This window comes from Varroa jacobsoni, unplaced genomic scaffold (genome assembly GCF_002532875.2).
Source record: "Varroa jacobsoni isolate VJ856 unplaced genomic scaffold, vjacob_1.0 scaffold_1080, whole genome shotgun sequence".
NCBI lineage: Eukaryota > Metazoa > Arthropoda > Arachnida > Mesostigmata > Varroidae > Varroa > Varroa jacobsoni.
In genome coordinates this window covers 133,008-143,298 of record NW_019213982.1, presented here as the reverse complement: position 1 = coordinate 143,298, position 10,291 = coordinate 133,008, and the positions used below count along the sequence as shown (strand labels likewise).

Genomic DNA, 10,291 nt, shown 5'->3' with positions numbered 1-10,291 from the left:
TCAAAGTTCAATCAAAAACTTGATTCATACGGAACATTAAGTTGTTTGCGATATTTATCCAGATATCAAAACGGCAGCTAAACACACGCCGGTGCTTATCAAGAGCATATTCAAAAGACTACGAATCAAAATGCCCCCAGACCAGTTGGTACCAGCTAACATTAATGCTCGCTCGCATTTGCATTTGCACGCGTATTGTTGATGTTTTTTTTTTTTTTCGATACATTCACATTTAGAAATAGTAAGTAAGATGCACGAAATTGTCATTTTTTTTTCTAAGCTTGCTGACTAACAATGTTAAAATCAGTAGCTGTTTGAGTTCAGGTAGCTTATTCCGGGGCGCTTAGAGAACTTATCTGCTATCGGCAGTAGCGCAAGGTTAATAGAAAAGACACCAAATATTCCAATAGTAATCAGTTTGGATTATTTTAGAGCAAATTTTTTTTCCCTTTTCTTAAGGCACGTATACAGACGGGCATAAGTTAGCCGCCACCACCAACATATCTCCTGGCCGTTGCGGTAGCCAAAGACATATATTAGATGGACAACATAAACTGCCCCTCTGGAAACCATTAGTTATGTTCTTCAACATCGTGGCGATAAGATTCTGTAACTTATATTAGTATATCGATTAGTTATTTTTGCCAGATCGGGGCATGCTTACACTATCGTATAGCATCTAGATAGAAAATGCAGCGGTACTGATATGACGATGACTGATAACGTCCATGAGGAAACAGGGTGAAAATTATCTGGGTCTTATTTACAAGTCTTACCAAAGATGCTTACAAGGTTGAACTTCAAAAATGACCAAATCGAAAGTTACTTATCGCTTATGCTTTAACAGTTCATGCCTCCATCTATTCTATGGGGCACAGAACAGTTTGTTTAACTCTTGTAGCCATCAAATATTACCACTCGTTGTGACGCAATACCATCGGTTGTGCCAATAAAGTGCCATTTATACTTTGTAAAAATGCCTGCCACCTCCGTGACGTGGAAGTTTTTTTTTTCGAGAAAAATCGAGTGAAAAAATACAGCTAAATAGGATATTCACTAAGCTTCCTACGGCTTACGTTTTACTAATTGTGTCAAGGCAGTAAGGTGTATTATCTGTACTGCTACAGGTTGAATACATTGCAAGTAAAACTTTCCTTCCTGTATGTTTCTACACGGATAAAATTCAACGTTCCGGGGATTTCTCTTAGTTCGGTGATGCCGTACCATAAAATGAGCTCAGGAGATCTCAAAAGCCGCTTTCCCCTTAACGGTGCGATGTATTGAAAAACGTAAAGAAAAAAAATTAGCGCTCGCTGTCGATCGGAAAGCGGATATCTAAAATTTAACAGAAAACTTCGGAAGAATACTTTTTAAGCCACTCGTTTATTATCTTAAATGTAATGTTTAGGTCGCAGATTATAACTTGAAGCTCTACGTGTCTAGCTCGAAAGGCACGCAGAATTGCTGGCTTAAAGCTCGCAACACGCTGGGCACATGCGCAACTAGTATAAAATTAACACAGAAAAATTTTCTAAATTATGATTCTTAACTAAAGAAGTCAGTGACAAGACCTTCTGACAAGCATTAGTTATTTTCTTTTTGGGGTAACACGTGTTATTGAGTCACTGACCGATCAGATTATCATATACTCGTACCCCGTGGACTTCAAGACATGCTTCAAATTTACAGGTGTTTGCGTTTTCATACCATGAATTAATAAAATGTCATTATAATATGGAAAATTATGCTAATGCGAACTGGGCAGTGCTCACAAAATGCTCAATCTAATCAACGAGCTTACGTAAATCATCAAAATGCATTACCGGGAACTAGGCCCGATCACCCAATCTCTTTCATCGCCGCTAAAAGGAATAAACTGTGTTAGAATCTTGACCCCCGTATTCAAAAAGGTACATCAATAGCGTAGTGATTTTTCAACTTTGACATGCTTTATCACATAAAAACGGTAAAACGAAACGCACAGTTAGTTAACGTTTAAGGTAACATAGTTCGAATACGTGGAAGGCTTAGTATTCGAGCAACTTATAGGCAAAGGTGAAAGCTATTTTTTTTTTCTTACATACGTTGCTGATGAGGCTATCTTCACTTCTACAATGATGTACGGCATTCGTATTTAGGACCTTAAACGTCTTATCTAGAGCAGTTTTTTTAGATAATCATAGCTACCCATACCGTGGTGCATTTCCACAGAGTTCCATTTGAGTTCAATATATACTAGCTGCCTTCCCAGATTCCCCAATGCAAGTTCAGTACTCGAACGATGTCAAAATAAAGTGTGCATTACAGCTTTGGCACCGTCGCTGAAATCCTTATTCCTCCAGGTAGTGCAATGTATGCGGATACAAGTTACCCACTGAATTTTCTACCATAGATACGTTTTGTTATAGTTATATAACGTTATAGTTTTTTTTTGAATAGTCCTCAAATAGATCGTGATTAATTCTGGGTAAAGTTATTAAGATTCATATAATGTTTTACGCTGAAAACATCCTGTCTTTTCCGCTCAATCGTATCTACTACTATTAAAATCGCTATAGTTGCCTTTCAAACAAGTCGAGAAATAATTACGTCACGTATTGAAGATCGAGTGTCTTCGTTAGCCTTTGTCATTTAATCGATCTTCCTATGATGGTTAGGTTTGCTGTGTGTTCAGCTTTAACCTGTTATTAATGATTCTTCCAAGTAACCGGTCTAAACTAATATCTAAAGGTTAGGTCCTTTTAGTAAGAGTTGCCCCTCGTTTAGTCGTCATAGCCTGGATACCGCTCTAAATTGACGGAACTCAACAGCATTTCTCGCAGCGAAAACAGTATGGTCGCGTGTTTTTTTTTCACGAATCGTTTCCGGTGTGTGGCATGCGCGACAAGCAACATACTCCTTGACGTATCTCCGACTGACGAAATCCGTTCGTATGCAACAATGAGATATATGTAACAACGATTAGAATTCAATTATAATATTGGTTCACTTCGGAGATACGATTTTTGTCCTTCCGTGATTTTGTATGTCGATGTATCGCTTTTATGATAGAAAGATTACAAGCACAGAATCAACAATAATTGGTTTCATGTATCTTTCGTTGAAGTTGTCGCTTCGATGATATGTTAGCAAGTTTCTGATAGTCTCAAGTAATTGAGGTAGTTATCTTCGGAGGACATGCTCGATTTGTTTATACCGGAAGCGGCCTTTGGTAGTTTCGATCGATTGATCCGCGCGTACCCGATACTGCCATCAAGGAGGACTGAAGATGCTTCGGTATCCTCCTTAACGTGTACGAAATTTCTAAAAGGTTGGCGAAAAATACCTTTTTAGTTCCAATATAAAGCGTCTTCTACCGAAATACATAAAAAAAAAAGTTGTTTGGATTCGTAAAACCCGTAGAGTGCTCTACTATCCATAGGCCACTCTAACGTGTCTATATTTGTATCACTTATAGAGCTGAGCTCAATATAAATACGGAGTAATTTTGTTGATTTGAAGAATCAAAATTCGTTCCTTATCTTGATAATTTCCTATAGTAATAACTTACTATTATTTTATTTATTTATTATTATTTCTATTTTTATTATATTTATTTTTATTTTACCTGTCACACAATAGTGACACCATTTGATGCATTATTATAAAATTCAATTTGTTTTTCAAAGTAGTTCCTAATATATATATATATATATATATATATATATATCTACATTTATACATAATTATATATATAACTATATTTATACACAAAACTATTACTATATATATATATATATATATATAGCATATCGAATTAAATAATTTTTGAAGATAATTATGGTCGTTCTTTTTTTAATATTATTGGAATTGAAATTGGGTCGTATAGGAAAAATCCGTCAAGTATAAAGCATAATATATCTACGTATGTTTTCCTGCATGCTTCAATTAGCTGAACTGAATAATTGACATTTTGGATCACGTATGAATTTGTCCTCTCATCACTCACCTGCGAGGATTTTCGTTTGTCTCTAGCGGCTATACCTGGGGTAGGACGCATGTTGTAGAAGTCCCTCAGATGTCTGACCTCAATTAGCGCCGACTCATGCTTCCTTTCCACTGACGCCTGCGGCAGCTTATCCGACGCACGTTTGTCCCCTATGCTTTCATCTTCTTTCTTCGAGGTCATAGAAATCAATTTTTTTTTCTTTTTTCCTCATATTGTTGAAATCGGAAAAATTATCGACATTGACGGCGTGCCTCGTGCCCGGAGCGGCTGTCATGGAGTTCGCACCCACTCCTGAAGGAACCGCCGTCGCCCTCGTTTCCATACTCCAAGCTTCCACACAGTCCGATAAAAGCAATAGCAGACGACGTTTTCCGTGTATAGTAGTTGCCATATTCTATATTCCTTGCTGCGGCTTGTACAACTTTTTCATTTGTCTTGCAGGTTCAATATTAAATATAGTCAACTTTACTCGCTAGACATCAAAGGTCGTTATCTAAATAACATTTATTTCCGACATACGTCTATACCGGAAGCAGGACATTTACGTTGGAATGTCAGCTATAAGGCGGGACCTTTTTATAAGTAACGATACTCATATAGAGATATTAGTATTATCTTTGAGGTTACCCGTGTCTAATAGGTTGTTGAGCCGGATAGAAGTTTATAGTTTAAATAAGTACTCCAGCGTATTTACATATGTGCAGTACGTTCTTACACTTATTTTACTGATCTCAGTTTGTGATGCTTATTTGTGTAGTATTATTTTTCTCTAACAAAAATATTTTATTATACTATCTTGTTCGCTATTCGTTACACACGATTTTTTATCGAGATTTAGCCGATTCGTTATCTGAAAAGGAGTTGGTAGCGGTTTTACTGTTTTACCAATATCCTTAAGTTACAACTGATTGAAAATTTACCTAGTGCTAATGGTAAGTTGTTAAAAATGTCAACATCACGGTTTACAGATGCTCGGCGAGCGAAACCCTGTGTTTTGTGCTAGTAGATACCCTAGAATTTGAATGTATATTTAAGCGTACAGAGTATCAGATATAGATTTGAAAAAAAAAAAAAAAAAATTGTCATCCATATTGAATACTGGGTTTGAAATTACTAAACACCAATGAATTCCAACGTTCTAATAAAACCGATGCTGATCTATACAAGTCGCTTATATTATACCGGAACTCCGGATGCTGTCACTTACCTTATTCTTTTTTTCTTCTTTTAAAAAGAACTAACTTCCAACCTCTTTTAAGGTAAAGCCAAGTTTCTTTTTTCCTTATCTACGTAAAGTCGAGGTCATTAACGTAGTTAACGATTGATCTCAATTCCAATTGTTTATGTTGAGACCGTGACGCTTTGTCCCATTACTTCATCGCATCGACTTTATTGACTACTATTTTATATCATTACCACCTCTGTCCTTCGTCAGGTAGGAGACAAAATTGTACAAAGAACACTCCCATGTATGACAAGGGCATTGAGTCCCCGAGCTCTGACGGATTTCTCTCTATCTCACGCTCTATGTATACATATATATATATATATATATATCTAAGCTGGAACACATAAAACAAACACAATTCCTTTGACAGCTCGAAAGGCAAAGTCTAGCTATGAAATTTAAGTTACTACTACTTGTAATAAGGTAACTTGTTTCAGCCTTGATTCACTTCAAGCACAGTCAATTAAATTGCACGTTCTACCGGAGCCTTTACTGGAACTTCTTTGGCTATCGTGCTCGTTATCATCTCACCAAATCCGTAGCCCTATTCAATTCCACTATGAACGAGTACTTAACGCAAGTTTCTGATCAGCATATTCATTGAGCTTTTCTATATAGTCAAGTTATGACCAACATTACTAGTTATGCCGGTAGAAGACGGCAGATATTTGGAATCGCACTTCGTTTGAAACAGGTACATTAAATCGTTCACGAGTTGCACGTTTCAATACAGCCTGCTGTACTCTTTTCCTAATTCCTAACTATGTGCTTTATTATACATTTCTATTCGCGTCGTCCATTACAATGTAGCGCCTAAACATATTGAACCCCATACGCAAGTGCTTAACATCAGGTTCGCATCAGGTTCGCACCCAGGGGTTTGACTTAACTCACCTTAAGCAGCAGAACTTCTAAGAATAATAAGTATAATTGAACCTTGTTATGTCTGATAAGTACAACCTTTTGATAACACGAAAGAAGAATGGGCCGACGAAGCTTAGTTAATGATACAGAGCTGCTCCGTGCGCAGCTTTCCGTAGCGACTATTTGTATAGGGTACCATTGTATAGGGTAGGGATGATTTGCAATAATGTGATGTGCTCACGTGATCCGTGTGAGAAACAAGATGGTTACTGACATGTGCAGCTTATGGCAGCAGTAATGATACCGCAGCTAGCAATAGAAGTCCTAAACATCTGAACATAGATAGCCGGATGCACGGTATCATTACAGACCGAGTGCGGATACCTGTGTATGACTTCATCTTTCTATTATATTTGGAATGATCGAAGTAATTGAGGATATCGTAAGAAGTATAATTCGAAGTTTCCAGTTCCATTTCATCAACATAGCACGTATCATGAGTGTGGCGGCTTCACTAATTATTTATGATTATAGTTTAACGTGTGCCGTAAACTTCAATCTATTCAGATTATAACTTTGAAGTTGTGTAACTTGGATAGTTTTTAGACACACATAAAATTGCTTTCTCTATTTTGATCTTACTTACACTCTGTATATCCGTTACCGTATTGATTTTAACATTCTATTTTATATACAGTACCCCATATCCCGTATTCTGTATACAACTGTCATTGAAAATACTAGTTTATAGATCATACTAGTGGAGGGGTTTTTTGCGAACCTACGTATCTACTATGTATATTTACGTTATTTATTATTATCACGACGTTGCAGTTGTACCTGTTTATGGATTTATCATGCAGCATGCATTGAAGACGAATGGAATCGGCATGTAAGGTCACGTTATGCATGACGTCTCTCTGAGATATTCGAACGTTTCAAGAGCTAACACATTTTTCTCAGGAGTGTTTGATGAGGCTAGCGAATAACATCATTCTCGGGAACAGGCGTCATGAGAGACTTCAGGAAGTTTTGCCTAAAACTAACAGAGAATACCTAATCGAGTGCCTCAAACGATCGGACACTTTAGAATGTACAGTAGGAACATGCCTAGGTATAGGTTTGTTTTAGAATAATCACGCGTATTTAGAAGAGGCTCAAACGTCATGCCCTCGACTGTTCTCGAAAGTTGGTTGTGACAAAGCAAGGACGAGAGGCCTCTTGATTTGACGCTGAGGACCCTTCAGTTATAAAAGTGAATGGTGAATGGAAAAAGAAATTGGCTAAACTTATCTCCTTCTTCTGTTTAAACAATTTTATAGAAGCTTTTCAGATTACGTTAATATTTGAAGAGACACTCTCTCACAACACCAGCTAACACTGCGGATAAACACGATACTTGTTTATCACAAACCATGCATACATTTAATTAAAATTAAATGGTCGATAAGATACACGCTTATAATAGTAATATAACTTACGAATATCAAGCTATATACTTTTTAACGTACTCTGCCTTGTACACACGTCATAATCCATACCGCTAATTGACTTAATTTTTTTAGAAGCTGATAGAAGTATCGTGTATTGGTCCTCTAATATGCTTTTGATACGGACAAGCAATTGGTTTTCCTGCCAGCGCAGGTCGGTCATGATTTCGTTGTAGTAATTCTCTATCCAGATGGAAAGGTAGCGATCACGTAAATTGCTCCATTTAGCGTCGAATATATTTGTACCCGAGTATATTTCGGTTATGGCTATTTAAATAGTTTAGTAAAATAACTCAAGTGAGGGCCATTAGAAAACTTTGCACTTATTTGAGCCTTGTTTACCGCCTCTCAGAGTCAATCTAGCTCGTCCCGCTAGAAGAAACGCTTTTCGTTTTTACAGCGGACCATCCATGTCGAAACTGCTATTAGTGAATCATAAATGTCGTTATCATTCCTGTAAAAGTAGAGGGACTTCGTGAAATCATCAACTATACGTTTCCGTGAACTCGCTTCTAGTCCAAAGGCAACTGTGTTCTTTGGCCTTTAAGTGGCTTTGGAACTGCTGCATCGGTCTGACACTTAAATAACATAGAGGTTAGCTTTGCCATGAATGATTCGATCATCTGGCCTTTCCTGTGTCAGCAGGCTCGTGCCACTGGCTACAATCAATGCTGAACTGCTTGGCTCACTTTGTCTTCATGGTGAACGTCACTTTTATAGCAATACAAATATAGGCGCTCATCTGTAGCTGTTTAAAAGTCGAATGTCTACAACAGGGCAACTGTGTTTATCTATACGTCTGAGCTCCGTCTGATGCGAAAGAAGGCACAGTTCAAATCATGCGTCACGTTATCTGGAGCACCTCAGAACGCATCTAGTAGAGCATCATTTACATTCGATATTAATTACGCATTAAGGAAAAGCAAATTGCAGTAGATTACAAGCATCTAGTCAGATTCCTATCTATCCTTATCTACAGTTCTTATCTCTGTCTGATAAATCACTGTAAAGCGTGCATGATCTGAGCAATCTGCGCTACTAACCGGTCGAGGAAATCGTGGCAACTACTTAAGCAATGAATGGCGTAGTGCAAATCGTAGAAACGATCACCATACGTATTACTGTGTGAATCGAAGCCGTGAGGGTGTGAGAGGAACTGAGGATTGCTTGCCAATGAGGTATTTTCGATCCACGGAATACGTCTGAAACGAACAACCAACCTCGGAGGATAATTCATAGAGCAATTGTTCGAAACGTTAAAGTAATTCTTTTCGCCTCTGGCCGAGAATAATTACACGTCAAATTAAAAAGGAGCCAGTAGATTTCGAAGTACTTATGGCCAAGAAGGTAAGGCTTCAGGAATCAACATTTGCTAGGAAGTTACTGCTTAATTATTTTTCCAATGTATTGCTCCGTATCGCTTTCTAGTGAGCTTTTTGATAGTTGTAACTGTCGTATCAGTGGCTAAACATCATATCACAAAGTATGGGGAATATTTCGAACGTGTGCGTAGTTATGAAGTTCCACGACGCTGTGCTAACGAAGACACGACCGTTCTACGAGAGCTTCGGAAACCGATTTGGCCGTTTGACCTTCTTCAAGCATATGAATAAGTTGTGATACTTGTGGAATACTTGCTAGTAAGTTATGTAAGTTAATGAGCAAGAAAACAACAGAACATTTTTATCGAAGTCTGAAAATAGTACCGCATTGAGAAAATACTAGAAAACAAAAGCTATAATCCAATCAAGGAAAAAGACTTAATTTATAGGTATCATACGAATAGTTAGGTAAACAAATGATGTAGGTAATCAAATTCAAGCGAACCTCATCCCAAAACAATACTTCTAAATAAATAATACGTGATGATATAGTTTGATAGAAAAAAAATGGCGTCGTTTTTTAAACTTAAGAATGTCCAATTGTTTTGCTCATTGCCATTCGACGATCGTCAACTCTATGTTCGGAGAAATATGGTGGTTATCAAGTGTACTCGACCTTTGCTGTACAGACATTCGTATCATAGCTGGGTTTCAGTTCGGACTTATTTACTTAAGCTTCAATACTGGGTACTTCGCCAACTAACTGTTCCTGCCAGCATGCGGAGGTAGTAGTTTTCAGATCTTATCCTAATATTTGAAGATCCGTAAGACACTTAAAAAATACTAGTGCTATATATGAGACATACTCTATGCCGGGTATGGCAAAGGCAGCGACGGTAACCGTGTATCAGCAAATGTTCGAGCAAGGGCTTGAGATTAATATTGATGCATTTGCCAAAGGCATTTATACGTTGTGGCCTAACAGCCCTTGCAACAGGTAATTTATTGTTGGCTTAATTAATTAATGTTTTAATTAATTTAATGTTAATGTTTTAGTCTTTATAGGCCGTTGAAGTGGGACTGTGTAGGTCAGAGGATATATCCCCTAGAACTGACTTTGTGCGAAAAAGTCAGTTCTTCCTTCTTCTTCTTCTTCTTCAGACAAAGAAATGTGATTTTGGCTAAGTTAATTGGCTCAAAGGCGACAAATTGCCAGGCATAAAGCTTTGCTTAGCGGTGTGAACTTGATTTTAAATCATCTGAATACTGCTACATACAGATTCAGTATTTGTTCGAAAAATTGAAAGGAAATTGTAACGATGTACGCATTGTCCTCCAAAGTCAATCAAATAGTGATACAACTAAAACCTGTCGAACTATCCATACATCAATATAAAAC

General features: G+C 37.4%; 1 protein-coding gene and 1 long non-coding RNA gene across 3 annotated transcripts in view; one reads left to right on the top strand and one right to left on the bottom strand.

Annotated features, from left to right (window-relative positions):
* Positions 1-1,364: 1,364 nt before the first annotated feature.
* On the bottom strand, positions 1,365-5,017 carry LOC111266408 (uncharacterized). The gene is made up of 2 exons (XR_002684070.2): positions 3,989-5,017; positions 1,365-3,303 (listed from the first exon to the last, which is right to left on the bottom strand). It is a non-coding gene; the product is annotated as an uncharacterized LOC111266408 (long non-coding RNA).
* Positions 5,018-8,349: 3,332 nt separating this feature from the next.
* Syt4 (Synaptotagmin 4) overlaps positions 8,350-10,291 on the top strand; it is an 82,000-nt gene continuing 80,058 nt past the window's right edge. The window contains exon 1 of one of the 2 annotated variants that reach the window (XR_002684068.2): positions 8,350-8,917. The gene's annotated coding sequence lies outside the window, so the exon portion shown is untranslated. The remainder of the gene's footprint in view (positions 8,918-10,291) is intronic. The other variant, XM_022843875.2, reaches the window with a different exon arrangement.